This window comes from Camellia sinensis, chromosome 11 (genome assembly GCF_055761805.1).
Source record: "Camellia sinensis isolate YWXY chromosome 11, ASM5576180v1, whole genome shotgun sequence".
Taxonomy (NCBI): domain Eukaryota; kingdom Viridiplantae; phylum Streptophyta; class Magnoliopsida; order Ericales; family Theaceae; genus Camellia; species Camellia sinensis.
Genome location: NC_138971.1, coordinates 63,225,292 through 63,242,989, shown reverse-complemented (window position 1 = coordinate 63,242,989; position 17,698 = coordinate 63,225,292).

Here is a 17,698-nt window from a genome sequence, read left to right as displayed (position 1 = left end):
AGATTAGATCCCATTAAATATCTGTTTGAGAAACCAATGCTTGCAGGGTAAGCTAGCTCATTGGTTGCTTCTTTTCTCCGAATTTGACCTCAAATATGCTACACACAAGTCAGTTAAAGGGAGAACGGTAGTGGAATTTTTGGCGGACCACCCAGTCGAAGGAAATGAGGTAGTTAAGTACTTGTTCCCAAATGAAAATATTCTACAAGTGGAAGAGGAAACATGGACGATGTACTTTGACAGAGCGTCTAATCAACACGGTTACGGGATATGTGTGTTACTAATAGCACCCAATGATTCCTACATACCTTTAGCTTTCAAACTCTAGTTCAAAACTGCCGTAGAACTACGGGCAAAAAGGTTGGATGTTATTGGAGACTCGAATTTTGTTGCCTCTCATGCAAACAGAGACTGGAAAGTTAAAGAGGAAAAAATGAAGGTTTACCATCTGGCCCTAGATATTATGATTTTGAGGTTTGAAAAATTGACATTTACGCATCTACTGAGAGAGAACAACAGGTTCGCTGATGCTTTAGCAACTCTATCTTCTATGGTAGACATCCCGCTTGGAGTCAAGATGCGTCCAATTTTTATCAAACAAAAATACGCGTTGGCCTATGAGGCCATTGCCGTAATAGATAAAGTACAAGACAAAAACCCCTGGTATTACGATGTTTGGAACTTTCTAAAAAAGGAGATGTATCCACCAGGGGCAAATGCCAAAGACAAATGGGGAATACGGCGTCTGGCTGTCCAATTTATTATCTATAAAAACAAGCTATGCAAAAGAGGTTATCAGGGAATGCACAAGCTGTGTGTGGAGGAAGAGGCATTGAAGTGTCTCATGGAGGCTATCCACAGAGGGGAGTGTGGGGCACACATCAATGGTGTGATGCTGGCCCGCGAGATCCTCAAACAAGGTTATTACTGGTCAACCATGAAGGAGGATTGCATTAGTTTTGTACGACGATGCCACAAATGCCAAATTCATGCCAATCGCATGAACATACCGTCGTCTAAGCTTTACAATATGACTTCACCATGGCCTTTCTCAGTTTGGGGATTCGACGTTATCGGTGCAGTCTTGCCAAAGGGGTCAACTGGACACGAGTTTATCCTGGTAGCGATTGACTACTTCACGAAGTAGATGGAAGCTCAGTCCTATGTCGTGTTAAAAGCATCGCATATAGCTAAATTCATCAGAAATACCATCATCTGCCAGTATGGTGTTTCGAATGAGATTATATCATATAACAGCTCACACTTCAAGAAAGAAGTGGTGGATCTGCTTGAGAAATATAACGTGGCTTTTCATAAGTCATCTACATATAGACCATGGGCCAATGGAGCTGTTGAGGCTGCGAACAAGAACGTTAAGAATATCCTGCGAAAGATGGTTAAAACCTACAAGGATTGGCTGGATAAACTGCAATTTGTTCTCTGGGGCTACAAAATGTCGATTTGGACATCTACAAGGGCAATCCCCTATTCTGTAGTGTATGGGATAGAAGCCATTCTGCTAATTGAAATTGAAGTACCGTTGCTGCAGATTATGGTCAAGTGTCAAATAGCCGAGGTGGATTGGCAACAAAGCAGATTTGAGGAGTTGATGTTGTTTGAGGAGAGCAGGCTGAAGGCATTGTATCACATCCAGGGCTACTAACACCGAATTGCAAGGGCTTTTAATAAGAAAGTTAAGTCTAGGAATCTCAAAGACGGGGATATGATACTGAAATACAACCGAGCTCCCATCAATTACCCTAGGGGCAAGTTCAGATCCAATTGGACTGATCCTTATATCATCAAGTCAATCTGGTCAGGAGGGGCAATTATTCTCATGGATTTAGATGGCCTGGAGTTTTCACAACCGATCAATATGGACAAGTTGAAGAAATATTATCCTTGGAAGGCTCACTAGGCCGAAAACCCGGAAGGACGACCTAGGAAAAAGTTAGAGCATGAAAAATTAAAAATAAAGAAAAACTGAGCTTGCAAGGTTAAAAACCCTAAATGACGGCTTTGGCAAGAGTTAGAGCGTAAAAACAGAGAGTTAATACTCGAGTGAACCAGAACTGAACTACGTAAGGCCTGATTCCCATCTTTGGGATACGTGGGCAACTTCATCCTGAAGTTCGGCCACAACCATTTCCAACTCAACTGTTTTTTTCATTTATTTGATCGAGCCATCTTTCTCTATTATCAGTTAGCTCGGTTGTGTGATCTTCATTTCATAGAAGGGCCAGTATGGTGAATACAGTTATGGGCAATTGTGATCTATTGATTCGAGTTGTACATCATGAGGGCTGATTCCATGCGTGTCAAGCAATGATCATTCTCAAAAATGGCTTTGAAAAGTTTTAATAAAAGTTTATTTTTCTCGAAATTTATCTTTACAACTTAGACCATTTTGGGACCAAAAAGAAAATTTTTTAGTGCTCATAACTTTAATTTTATTGATTTCAACAAAGGTACCTTCTCCAACTCTCTGATTTAAATCAAAGTTGCTTTTACATCATAAAACTTGAAAAGAAAGATCAAAGCAATAAACTAGGGGGCATAGGTGAGTCAGGCGATTCTGCATCTTCTGCTCGTACTTGCGGAAATCTCTGCAGCCAAAGTTGGCCCAACTTGTGCCTCGTTTTCAATTTAAGCCAAGCCAAGCCAAGCCAAGTCAAGCTAAGCACTCGCCAGAAAGGGCGTAATTGAAGCTAAGGGCAAGGGCCAAAAGTTCTCTCGTCCTCCAAGCAGTGAGGTACTAAGGCAAGTGTGAACCACAAATGGTAAATGAAGCCAGGTATTCCACCTCTTCTTCTAGACAAGTATGATCATGTCTAAATTGGCGTCTGAACAGAAAAGGAAAATAGAACACAGAGTGCATAAGGCCAATTAACTATATACCCGGCTGTCGAGACTTGCTGTAGCTCATCTCCGTCAAGCTAAGCTAGGGGCAACGCCAAACTATGTTAGCCGTAGATCTATTGCACATCCAATCAAACCACCATCCCTCTGAAGGGAAGTCCACTAGCCGTTGGCAAAAAAAGTAAGCTTTGGCTGAGTACTCGGGGCAAGGGTCCACTACTTTCAGCTTATCCATGAGCCATACCTAGGAAGGAATGAAAATAAGAGAGATTAAAGAATAAAGAGATATACGTTGAGAGAAAAAGTAAGAAAAAGGTTTTGAGAGAAAAATAGAGAATGAGTGTTGAGTAATGGAAGGAATTATAAATAAGAAAGGGTGGGAAACAATACCTGAAGAAGTAGTGGACTCCCTGCAAATCGAGTAGTCTCTCGTTGATGAAAAGTATCTAAACCCATTGGGGTCTCGGCCAGTGCCAGACCGATGCAGCTCTTGCCCTCTTCCAGGCAATGGGCCACTTCAATTAACCTAATGTTGGCTCCACCGTAACTAGGGGCAAGAAGGAAGTGTGCGAGTAAGCATAAGCACAAGGCATGTTGCCGCTAACCTTGCCAAAGGAGGTCACCTGTATCTCTAATAACGGAAAACCGTTGAATCAAACCTGGGATGTCTAACTTCCCACCATGAGCCAAGGATCGAGCCTCGTACAAAGTAAGCCCACACATCCGTCCCAAAACCTGGGCATGGCCAAAATGGGGCTGAGGCATGATTTCTTCGTCGCGCCGAGATTCCATCAATGCTTGGCATTCTTCAACACATTTCTTCTAATCCGAAGCAAAATACATGTGTAATCGGGTTCCAACATCGAACAGTGGCATGGAGGAATGGAAAACGAAGCGACGTACGGTTCAAAGGAAAAAGAGCGTTTAGGCCGAAACCACGAAAGTTCACCTTTTTTGAGCCGTCCAAAGTTGCTATCCAGTCTCAGAGCCTATTGTTGAGCGAAATCTCCATCTTGAGGGGAAAATATCAAAGATTTTCTATTCTGCTAGAAAAACAACTTAGGAGCACCATTTATAGAGTTTGAGAAGAGGCAGTACGTGATAGCTCGACTACACCCACCGATATCATTTATGGGCCTGGCTGTGCCTATTTGGACCTGATCGGGTCTAAATGTTGGCCCAGATTAGAGCAATTACAGAAAAGGTTGACTTTTTCTTTGGTGTACTATGGCTATATTTTGAGTGTTGTTTTGTTTGTATCAATTGTTTTTTAGTATTTTCGAGGTGTTTTCATTCCATTTTCTTGTTATCACATTGTATTTTACATTTTTGTCCGGCTATAGGTTGTTATCCGATTCAAGAATGAATTCAAGGGAAAAGTATTCATAGTTTTAAAGTCTTGTATAAAGTTACCATGCAACGGTTGTGCCATTCATCTCATGTTATGCAGAGAAATCATTAAAAACTTTATTTCCATAAACTAGCGGGTCTGACCCCGATCATCATTTTACAAAATAGCAAAAACAAAAGAAAAGTCTTCAAAAGTAAAAGAAAAGGGTCAATCTGAAGCTAGTTCTTAACTGCAAAGCAAAGAAAAGAAAAGTAAAGAAAATCAGCAACCCATCATCGCTTTCTTCCTCCTCGACTGTAGAGGAGGTGCATCGCTGTCATCGCTGGGACTGCTAGACTAGATGTCGACCTTATCCCCTTCATCCTCGGTGGTCATGTACTTATCAAAAGACTCCTCAGAAGGTGAGCGTTATCTCACTCTGCCTCTTCCCCAGTTAACCCATTCTCTACCTCTCAGTGGAACCCATCTCCATCTCCCAGCTAGAGGAGGTCTTGCAGGGGCAACTGCTGCTGGCTCAAGCTGGAAAGACTGCAGGTATCAAAAATAGATATCAAAATATGAATCAAATATCATAATATAGAGCATAGACAAAAATAGTAGACTATGGCCAAAGTGTAACTCGATCCCATGGGTGACTAGAGCAGTCTGCCTCCTTCGTACCATCAAAAACAATTTGTCAAATATCTGGAGGAGATCATCCATGTACCCTGCAGGCATCTGCAAAAGAGGAAAGATTTGAGAATATGAAACAAAGTAATAGAGCACAGTAGGTTGAAAGTAATAAAGCATCGTGGGCAGACGGAAGTATAATGGGCAGAAATAAATGGAAGTGTGTACTTGCTCAATGTTAGAAGTAAGCACCAACCCATGGTCCCTCCCCTCAATGTGCTTAAGGGGGATTTACTTGATCACCCTGTTTGGTCACATGTATACAACCTTGGTAGGAATCACAGGAAGCCCGGGAACGGGAGTGGTGGTAGGAACATCTCCAACAACAATAGTAGCAGCAGCCTCAAGAAGGACACGGACCACACCTCTATTAAGAGAGGCCATCATCCTAGTCTGTAAGAAGGCAATGAAGTTGCTAGGCTCAGGGTACCGATCACCATCCTCCTCTAACATCAAGAAGTCAATCTGGGGCTCATTGTGGAGATCATCAACTACCCTCATGCCAGAAGGAGAAGGATGTGGAATGTCAGGATCGGCTACGCCTCGCATCTGACGGATGGACCTCTGTCCTAGGTAATATGCCCTACCAAAAGGACCTTCGAAGAAAATTCACATGGTAGAGGCATGCCATGTAATAACATTGGTTGTCTTCATTGCTTGAGGAATTCTAGCCCAGGGCTGTCTGTCAATCTGAGAGTAGAATATGGAAGTCAAGTGTCAAATATTAGGGGTTGAACAGTATGGGAACAACAGTAAAAAGCAGTAAAAGAGCAAGATTAGAGATTGTGTTACCCTATCGGTAGTGACGGTGTTGAAGAAACAGCGAAAGTAAGGGAAGTCTCAGTCTATGTGCCGGCGCCGCTCGAATCTGGAGTTGTAGTACTAAGAGCGGGGTACTAACAAATCAATCGGCCTCACTGGGACCGGAGCAAGGGAAGTAAAATACGTGTAAACCCATAGCTAGAGGAAATAAATTCAAAGTAAAACAAAAAATGAATTGTATGGTGTACCTCCCAAAATCTCCAGTAGCCACTAAGCGAATCTGTCTTTCGACGGGATATGGAGCTCATATAGCCGTACAGGGTGGCCAGGTCGGCACCACCCAGTCATACTCCACCACCTATGGTAGATGCACGAGCACGCCCTGGAGGCATAGCTTCATGGTATTTTCCCTGTTCGCAAACAGGGTATTACTGAGGTGATACATGAGAAACCTGCTGGCGTACTGATCAATCTCCTCCGGGGTGACTGGCTGAAGGTCGGTGAAGTGATCCAGGAGCCAGCTATGTCGCACCATCTCATAGCCGGTAGTGTCTAGGATTGCCCCGAGAAGCTAGTTGTGCAGCTCTCCATTATGTCATATCAGGATTCAACGAGATCGGGCTGCCAACCCCTACCCGCAATCTAGTGAGCATCGAGCAATTGTACGGGGTCAGAGTCAGCTCTCCAATCGATGGGAAGTGGAACGAGTCTGTGGTATCCCACCACCTCTCCACCAAGGCCTCGTAGAGCAGTGGCACAACCCTCATCTGTATGAGGCCTGAACAGAAAGGCCCGAAGCTGGCAGCGTCGACCAATATGCGGACCTCCATAGGAAGCTTCTCATAGTAGTGTCGGGGGCTGGATATAGATCCACTGCTGCCAATCCTCTTGGCTATCACTGTACATTGGGAATGTTATCAATGTTTGGATGGCATTAAAGGATAATTTGCTTACGAGATTCAAAATATGTGCAAAACAAAGGCAAAGGTTGCTTACTGTGGAGGCATCGGTGGATAAATGCTTTGTGGGCTCTCATAGCAGAATGTCCTCATTGATCCCTAGGATAAGGCCCTCGAATCTCAAGATACCGCTAGGGTTTGGAGCATGTGTGCGAGGCTGGTAGGCGGCCGTATCAAAAGGCCTATTGGCAATAGGTGGCAACTCAGGCTCAAGAACAGGAGGGAGAACGTCCTCAGCCTCTATGTCCTTACCAAGGACGGCACCAATATCCGTAATGGGGTCAAGGATGGGAACCTCACCACTAGCCATAAAGACAAAATGAGAAAATATGAAGAAAAGTGAGTGGGTAAGTGAGATTGAGTGAAAACCCCAAAATTCCCAAACCCTAGGAGAGAGAAAATAAAGGGAGGAAGAAGAAAAAACAAGAGAGGGTGTGTAAAACCCAAACAAGTATGTGACAAATCAAGGAAAACAATAACAAAATCTTGAAACTCAACCAAGTCAATTTTTGTTCAATTCAAAATATAGAAGGGTAGAAGGGTTTTATGAAAAAAATTCGCGAGGGTTATTGGCCATTACGAGAAGAGGGAAAATCTAGAAAGAGAGAAAGGTTAGAAAGAGAGGAGAGGGGGTTTCGGATAGGTGTGTGTATGGAAATTAGGGTTGGGTATTGTTTAAACCACCGTGGCTCACAAAATGACTGATCTGCCCCGCTGTCGCTACCGTTGTCGCGACCCGGCCGACTCTATTTGGGCCTGACCGTGCATTGTTTTGACCCGGTCGGTCCCTAACACAACCCAATTTTCTTATTTTGTTTCTTTCAGTTTTGCAACTCGGTTTGCATTTGTGATGCGTTATTCCCAGATTAGCCCGCTTTTAAAAGGAAAACCGACAAAATTGATTGTTAATTCAAGAATTGTTTTGATTTTATGTATCTTTGTTTAAGTTTGTTGAAATTCACATTTCAAGCTTCGTTAAATTCGTGTTCACTTTTTTTTACCTTGATTCGTGTTTGCGCTTGTTACCTTGATCTGGGTTACCTCTGTGGGCCTCATTCCCCAAGGCCTTCTTAAGAATGTGAGAATCTCAGTCTGTGCTAAAATTGTTTGCCCCTTTTGTTGATCCGGTTTCCTCCTTTTGCGTGAGACGTGTTAGGATTTTTTTTCCTCGGTTAAAAACATCAAGTGTGCCTGGTGTTCATACCATCTTTCCTCCTTTTGCGTAAGACGCGTTCGAAGTTTTTTTCCTAGGTTAAAAACATCAAGTGCACCTGGTGTTCACACTATCTTTCCTCCTTTCGCGTGAGACACGCTCGGAGTTATTTTCCTCAGTTAAACACATCAGGTGTGCCTGGTGTTCACACTATCTTTCCTCCTTTCGCGTGAGACACGCTCAGAGTTGTTTTCTTCGATTAAAAAATCAAGTGTGCCTGGTGTTCACACCATCTTTCCTCCTTTTGCATGAGACATGCTCAGAGTTGTTTTCCTCAATTAAAAACATCTGGTGCGCCTAGTGTTCACACTATCTTTCCTCCTTTCACGTGAGATGCGCTCGGAGTTATTTTCCTCAATTAAAGCATTAGTGTGCTTGGTGTTCACACCATCTTTCCTCCTTTCATGTAAGACGCGCTCGGAGTTATTTCCCTCAGTTAAAAACATCAGGTGCGCCTGTTGTTCACACCATCTTTCCTCCTTTCGCATGAGACATGTCAGGTTTTGTTTTCCTCGGTTAAAAACATCAGGTCCGCCTGGTGTTCATACCATCTTGTCCTCCTTTTGAGTGAGACGCATCAGGTTGTGTTTCTCCCCGGTTAAAAACATTAGGTGCGCCTGGTGTTCATACCATCCTCCATCCCCTATGCATAAGACACAGTTTGGCATGGAGCTTTTCACCCTTCCTACATGAGACATAGTTAGGCCTGCATTTTCTTACATCCTTTCTACGTAAGATGTAGTTTGGTTTTTACTTTCTTTGTCCCTTTCACATGAGACGTGTTTATTGACTCACTTCTTTCCGTGTGAGACATGGTTGGATTTGTTTTGCTTTGATTTATGCTTTCGTTCAACGTTGCATTCTTGTTTTGATTGTAGCATTGTTTTATTGCTTGTTATTTCCATTCAAATGTTTTATTGCATTGTTTCATCGCAAGATCAGATGTCATTTTCTGCATATCATTTTGCATTTTGCCACTAAACTACGCAGGTTTGATTCCTTGCAAAATGATACGTAGGCAACCCTCAGGTTCAACCAATTGTATTTTGATCTATTTTCTTGCACAAGTTTTATAGCCTCGTCAAATGGGTCATCTTTGGGTTTTGACATTCACTCACGTTATTGAATGACTTGGAGCTCTGTCAAAGAGGGGCAACTGTAGACACCCCATTTTTGACTGCCCGTAAGACTTGGGCACTTTGTCCTGTGCACTCGATGATGAAAGTTAGATTGTGTATGATTCTAGTTCTCAATGAAGAAATCCAAGGTCGAGCTTTGAAACGATCCCAACACCTTTAGATTTACACTATTCTTACCTCAAAGGTCCCTTTTTTAACATTGTGCCACCCTACACTAAGCCTGAAGCAGAGGAACAGGGGAGCACATTGGGGCCCAGTCGTGCCTCATTGGGGGATGACCGTGACTATTTGGGGCCAGCCATGCCTTGTTGGCGAGAAACACTATTCTGAGTAGGAGCCCGCCAGCTGTCTATTTTGAAGATATTTTCGACCTACTTTGCTGAAATTCTATAAATACGAGGTCATATCATTGTTTTAAGGGTTAAAAAATTTCCAAAGAGCCTATACACTCACTTGAGAGCTCATTATTCCTTGCCAAGCCACCTTTGAGCAAGCTTACCATCCTTGAGCTATATCCATACACCATACACACCCTCAAACCCTAACCTTGGAGCCTTGTTTAAGCCTTCAGAATCATAAGTCAATCTTAAGAGTGTGCTAGGATTGAGTTTGATTTACAAACAAAGCTTGTTCTCTTCAATAGGTATAAGCTTGTCACATTTGTTTTTGCTTTCATTTCAATTTATCTTTATCTATTTCTTGTGCTCTTGTGCTGTTTTGGATCGTTTTCAAGTGTTGAAACTTGGGTTTGAATAGCTACCAAAGGTAAAAAGGATTAACACCCTTTCTTACACCTTACTTCATAGGTCACACCCTTGTTTTTACACTATTTTCTTTGACTCTTAAACTACTTTTTCAGAGTTTAAAAAAGGGTTAAAAAACATGGTTTGAAGTCTCAAAAGTGGAGGGGTTAGCCACCTCTCCTTGTTCTGGTTTACTAGTTTGGTGTCTTCTTGCTTTTACCTATCTTTTTTGTGCTCCTGAAGACACTTTTAGCTATTTTTTTTTTGTGCTTTAGGGGCTTTTTAGGCTTGTTTTATTTCATTTAATTAGTTTATGCTTTGAATACTTTGCTTGTTGTATTGTACGTCTTCATGGCTTCGGTTGTTTAGGCTTTAGACACCGAGTCATTCGATCTAATAGCCTTATTTATCTCATGTTAAATAAACAATCTTGCATAATCATTTTTACACCCTCCCTCCTTTATTCTTTTCTTTTGTTTGAGAGCTATTTCAAACAATTGGTTGTTATTCAAGGCATGAGAAAGAGATCTAGGCTCAATGGCTTAATCTCTACGGAGGTTCATTGCCAAGGCGTAGTCCCTCTTTAATGCTATGGATCACTTCTCATTTGACATGTCTTGTCGTTTAGTGGACTGAACTCTCATTATTAGACAAATGGATTAAGTAATGGAAAGGACTAATAAACTTGGCTTAAAACCAATGAAACCGACGTAAAGAAAATGTCTAGAATTTGTTGGATTTGGCCAGACGTTATGCCAAGTCTATCGCTTTGAGAACTATCACTTATCGATTCATGATATGTTGGTGAAACTTGAGCCGTGTCTGTCTCTCTCTTTGAGCTTCCATGATGAGAGGGATGGGTGGTCATCTTCATTGCATTCATTAAATTTTTGTCCATATTATGTTTGAAATCATCACGCCATCAACATGTTCTTGTTAATGATTTTAGAACCAAATCCGCTCTTCTCTTAAAGTTCCACATGACAGAGAACAACAGAGGGAACAAACAGGGCTTAAGCTGCTCTGTCTGCACTGTTTTCACCTCAGAGCACAAAAATAGGTTTTGCATGAAATTAGGGCACAGCCGGCCTTGTTTGGACTTGGCCGGGCCTCATTGGGGGTCAACCGGGCTCCAATGTTTGGTAAACATAGTGTTTTTGCAGAAATAGACGGCAGTGGCTGAAGGTGAAACAGTGCAGATTCCCAGGGAGGCAAACAAAGCTGCTTTTGAAAACCGTCACATGCATGCGATCCTTGTGTATCTTTGTTTATATCAACGTTGTAATTTGATCTTCCCATAATGGTTGTAATTAATTATTGTTGTTGTAGTTAATATATTATTTATTTGTAATTGTTATAGCTAGTTAACTTAGATAGCTAGTTTATTGCTCATTACTATCCTTGTTGTAATAAATTAGATAGTTTATTTCTTATTTGTTATTTGGATTTGTAATAAGTAGTTTAATTCGGACACTTGGACATTCGGACCCTCTTGCATGAGGGCAAATTTGTAATAAGTGTGTGTGCCTTCCAATCCCCATTTCTTTCTCCTTTTTATTTCTCCACTTATGATGGTAGCATAGAGCATCAGGTTTCCTTAGCATTTTCCATGATTCGCATCCACTTGTCTTGCAAGCATAAAAGCTCGATTCATCATTCTAACAAGTATTGTTATTGATTATTTCTTTGAAAACATGCTAAGACCGCATGCTACCAAATTGATTCACATACCATGTTAGTAGCCGAGCCGATTAATTGCATAATTGTATGTGTTTCATAGTCATATTGCATTAGTTAGGATCATGCATTTTTTCGAGTACTAGGTCAGCATTTCATTGCTTTAGCATATCGTATGCTTGTGGACGAAGGCTAATTGCTCAAATTGGAATAATTTGATGAATGTACCTATGAGATCACTTTTTCAAGTGATACATATTCAAAACAATGTTCAAAACAAACATGAAATCAAAGTGTTCCAACTTTTGCAAATTAGTTTATACTTATGTGCAACACATAGTAATGCTAGCCTAATAATTGGAACAAGAGCATATAATGTAAATAAGATTCACATCATGATTAGTAGAGGCCAATCTTTGATTGGGTGAGTGGGGTGCTCAGTTCATGACCTTCCCCTCTCATACCTAAGTTCCTGAGCTAAGACACTTTGGTGATGACGGATAAGTGGCCATTGGCACGAGTCTCGAGTTTCCTAAATTTTCCAAAAATATTTAGGTGGTGACTCTGTAATCTGGCAAAATAGTTCATTTTTGAAATTTTTTATTCAAATCAATTTGCCAAATTTGGACTCATTTGTGTTTATTTATTTCACATTGCACTCGTGAAATCAAATTCAGAACCATGAAAGTTCGAACTGTAGGGCTAATCTTATCTGAAAGGAGCACGAAAAGCAAGCTACAATTAGTTTGCCTTGTGTTTTGGTGTATTCTTAATTTCAGAGACGAAATTTCCTAAGGTAAGGAGGTTTTAGCACTCCGTACTTCTTGGTATAATGGAATTATATTTGACTCTTTGATTATCATAGTTGAGAAACCTTCTTAGTCGATATTTGAGCCTTGGTTGAGGTGTTACCATAGTGGTTGGGTGAGATTGGATCAAAAACTCCAAATTCAAATAATTGTTATTGAGTAGTCTTCACTCATTTATCATTTTCTCTCTCCACACTTTGAATCTTGATATGATGCTAGAACCATTGGAAATATTACTTCTGGGGCATCAAGTTGGATACAAGAACGACCCTAAATGGAGTCCGGACGAGAGACTTATTCCTGTTATAAATTTGTAAATCTGTGTTTTGTGTATAGTTCGCCTAAGCACTACTTTCACCGCTTGAACAGTCCACAGACCCTTCCAGCTTTGTTTTTCAAAATTGTCCGAGATACTAGAAGCCTCAATTCACCACTCAAGCATACTTCTGACTGCTCAAGCAGTCTGTCCATAATTAAATCATTAAAGGTAACTTTTTGGGTCAAATCTCTTCACTTTTCACTCTCTCTTCCCTCTTTTTCCGCCATTTTTGAGTTTACAAGCTTTTTAACCTTGGTTTCATCTTTTCACAACCCAAACCCGCCCCTATAGTAATCATAGATTACCTATAGCCTCGAAGACAAAATTTTGAAATATTTAAATACGCGGGGCCTGAAGTGAATGTAGAAATACAAAATTTGTCCATTGAGCTGTGCTTACATGGTATGAAGGAAAACAAATAAAACACATCTCACTTCATATCATAACATTTACAAACATTCATTTGATATACAAAACCCAAGATCAAAACTATAACAAGCAAACTATACAAAATCAAAGCTTTACGAGCTTAGCCAAAATGGAAACTAAGTCCTCAACATAGAGGCGTATCTCGGGTGGCTTTACAAGAAGGGTTGACTCCAAAGCAGCTTCCGGAAACTCACCTACATACATATATATAAATGAAGTGAGCTGGAAGCCCAATGAGTAATCTCAATGTAAAGAAGTTAAATGAATGAGTTCCATAACTTATCAAAACATAACAAAATTCTTGACATGTTTAAAGCGTGTCTCGGAAATATATAATATCAAATACAATTCATCAAACCTTTCAAAGTTTAACACATTGTGTAGCACCCAAAAGTCTTATTTCCTTGCCGAAATACCATACAGAACATTCATATAGAATGGCTTGATTCGGAACACCCATATTGGTGACTCATATAGAACATCACACTTGATGACTTATGTAGAAGTCACATCTGATGACTTATATGGAACATCACATCCCTTTGATGATTTATACAGAACATCACATCTGATGAATGTTAATTACGTGTAGACACTATATAGAATGATTGTTATTAAAGCCATGTATAACAATCATCAAAGATTGACATCATACGGAATGTTTACAATGAGTCAATAGCTTATACAAAATGCATATGACTGATTAGAGACAGGACTAAAGTTATCGGAGTTCAAAATAAGTTTTCCAAATTGAAACAATGATCACTCAAAGGAAACTCATTCACTCTTAACAAAATCTCATTTTGGAATGCTTATCATATTGTACACAGTATGAAGTTTCAAAGTAGAACTTATCTTTTCAAAAGTCCTTATTCAAAAACTTATCATATCGAACATTTCATAACAAAACATAGGTTTCACAACTTATCGGATAACATAGTCATTTTAAAAATCATATATATATATATACAAACATATCTTTACAAAGACATTACTCTTCTTGACTTAGTTCGATGTTCTTTCTCAATGTTTGAACCTATACATTACACATACGCATACACATTGTAACACATATTCAAAATGAATAACTCTTTCTTCTCTTTTATAATTTAATTCCTCATGTTGGTTTCTTACTTATTAACTCTCAACAAATCATAATTCATGCCTAAGAATGCTTAGAAATAAATGAGGATGAAGATTTGAACACAGAGCATCTTTTCAAAACATGCTAAAATAGGGTCTTTGCTCGAGCCAACTACTAGTCGCTTGAGCAGTCAGAAAGGTCTGCAAAACTTCTAGATGATCTGATTTGCGCTCGAGCCAACACTTGGCTGCACGAGTGGTCCAACAACATACACTGAGTTCACTCGAGCTCCATTTGGTCACTCGATCGATCTATAAAGACTGCAAAGATACTAGAAGCTTGCAAAGTTCGTGCAAGCCACTACTGGGTTACTCGAGCTGTCTGTCAAAATTATGGGTTTCAAAACTAAAAGTTTGAGCTTCCAAACACCAATTCAAAGTCTAGGGTCATGCATGGCTTGTTCAAAATCACAAAATTGCATTAGAAAACATGTATACATGACCTTTTAAAACCATTTGCTCAAAATCTCTTTGTTTCAACAAAAATTGAACCCAAAAGTTTATGTATGCAAGATTTTCTGAACTCTTTTCTCAAAACTCATGACTTTAACAAAATTCAGCTCAAAAGCTCCATGCATGTACAAAAATCTCTTCCAAAACATAAAATTAAAGGTTAAAACATGATGAATCAAACATACATGTACAAATTAACTCTTGAACTCAACAAAGATGATCAAAACCAAACTCAAAATGGTAAAACTTCACATATTCATGCATGCATGTAAAGCTACATCATCTTCGTGACAATCTCAAGCAAAGTACATACAAATGATCATATCTACTCCATGAACTCAACTCTAAAATGAATTATCTTCAAGAATTGAGGGTTAAATTCTCACCTAAAGCCCTCAAATACACTAATTCTTGCACAATCTTAGTTACTCTAACAAGCATCAACAAGTTCTCTTTCAATCTTTAACTTTCACTCTCTAGATGAGAGCTCACTCTCTCTCTAAAATATAATCTCAAATTTTTGCACTAAAAAATGATTCAAGAATGAGCTCAAAGCGCTCAATAACACATATATGTAGCCATGATTAGCTTAGTACATTAATTAGAACATTAGGCTAATTAAACACAACTTAATTAATCAAACTGAATCAATTTTTAATCAAACTTTCCAAATGATTCTAAAAATTCCAATTATTCTATTCATGTAGCCAATTTTGATTTCTAAACTCATTTAAGTCATCAATTTTAAATTCTGAACAAAAATCATAACAGATAGTTTTGAAATTAGACAGATATACACAAATTAATCACAAGGCACATATCAAAATTAAAAATTAACACATAATTAAATAAATGTAATTATGATATGCATGTTGGGGTCATCATAGTCTTCCCTCCTCAAGAAGTTTGGTCCTCCAAACTTCCGTTACCTTGTTTCGAAAACAAATCAGATATCTCGGTTCTTTATCGTTCTACCTCTTTCCAAGTGGCTTCTTTCCCATCTAACTTAATCACAGAAGTTTGATCCATTCCTCTTGTCACATAAGTTAAATTCATCCCTCAATCAATCGACAGTTCACAATTCAATTTGATATTTGATTCGATGATTCATCATAGTTATTCAAAGTTATTCAAAAGTCGCATAGAATATTGAGTGAATCCAGATATTAATCCCATACGCATCAAATGTAATACTGAACCAATCCATCGCATGAGTTACATAATTCACATATCCTCGTAGCATCAAATGTAAAGTACGGTAATACCGAAGTAGCCAATCACATGACATACAAAATTCACATGCTTCCAAACAGTTGAGGTTCTTAATCCGAAATAGTGTTCATAATCAAAACAGTCCACTGTTAACAATTCACATAAGGACTTCAAAATTGGTTAAGTATTGAAGCATTAATAGTAAGTTCGAGTTTTCGGTCTATCAATTTCCTTGACAATAGTAATCTGGTCATTCGTTCATAGACAATTTCATAATCCGCGTGAATGAAATCAGGTCAAATAAAGGTTCTTTCCACCATTTTCAAACAAAGTGCATTTAGTTCCGAGGGTCACAATCAATTCGCTTATAGTTTCAGAATCGTTCTAAGTTCATCTGTCCTCAAAATCATATCATGATGGTTTATATCAAAACATGGGTCATATACAATGTAGCATTCTCCCAAACAAGTCTCACATGTGGGTATACAGGTGCACAGTTGGACATAATATAGAGTTCTTAAATAACGTAGGAACGTGTATCATATAATCGTGGTTCCAATAGTTCAAGTCAAATAGTCTAGTCAACTTTAAACAAGTAAGGTACACAACTCATTCCAAGCAAAGGTATACATATATGGGTCTAGAATCAATTAACAGATAAGTAGATGTTCACAAATAGTAAAGGTACCTGATATAGCGGTCCTAGTTTTCTGAGTGTTTTATGGGACAAGTGCAAATACTCTACCTTGGTTAGTAGTTTCTCTTGCCAAAGAAGGTCTTGTCATTGGTACTAAACTACCTAAGCTAGCAGCAAGTCTATTCACAATTCGTTTGGTTTGAGGACAATATCTTACCACATGCCCTATCTTACCAAATCTATAACAAGCCCCGGTAGTTCGATAATAGATTCCCTGGTACTTTTTCCCGCATTCTGAACAAGTCGTTAAGGAACCATTCCTTTGAGCGAGTTCATTTTGAATAGATGTCTCTAACTTCGATTTCTTATCTTTCAAGAATCCTTTATTCATATCAGATTCTTACGTCTTTTCTTTCCATTCAGAAGATCGGTTCATGTTAATTTCAGACATCAATGCTAGATCTAACACATCAACATATTTTACTAATTTCAACGCATTAACTTTTTCTTGAATGGAATTTCGGAGTCCTCCTTCAAATTTTCTTGCTTTCTTATAATCTGTATCAACTATATAAGGTGCAAATCTTGCTAGTTCAGTAAATTGAGATTCATATTTAGCCACTGTTCGGTTGCCTTACTTTAGTCCTTGAAATTCAAAAACTTTTTGATCTCGGACACATTACGAAAAGTACTTTTCATAGAATATCTCTAAAAATCAAGCCCAATTAATGTTTTTGTTTTCATCTCGGATCAACATCCACCATCATCTAGCATCATCTTCTGAGGTAAATGCAGCTAGCAGAACTTTTTGTGCTTCAGTGCACAGTAAGGCTTCAAGTAGTTTTTCAATTTTGAGAACCTATGCCTCGGCTTTCAAAGGGTTAACTCCTCCATGGAATAGTGGGGGTTCCATTTTTTTGAACTCTTTTGTCAACACTATTGTTTGATCATCCACTTGATGTTCTTACATAGGCAGTGGTCGACGATCTTGTCATAGTGGTTGCTATTGTTGCTGTCTTAAGGCCTTTGCCATTTCTTGTACCATTCTTTCCAATCTATCAAGTCTAGCTATGGAAGATTCTTCCAACTCATTTTCCCTTGTTCTCATCATGTTCTATATAAACTCATATTATGATGAGTACAAAAATATACATAGATACACATAGGCATATTTGCACATAGGTACATATTCTCATATCATATTTTCACATATTCAAGTGTCTTACATCTTTAAGTGCACAAGAAATCAGATACTTAACAGATGATTGCATACTGAATACTTATCAAATAAATGCACATGAATGCAATTCTCAATCCCGTTTTA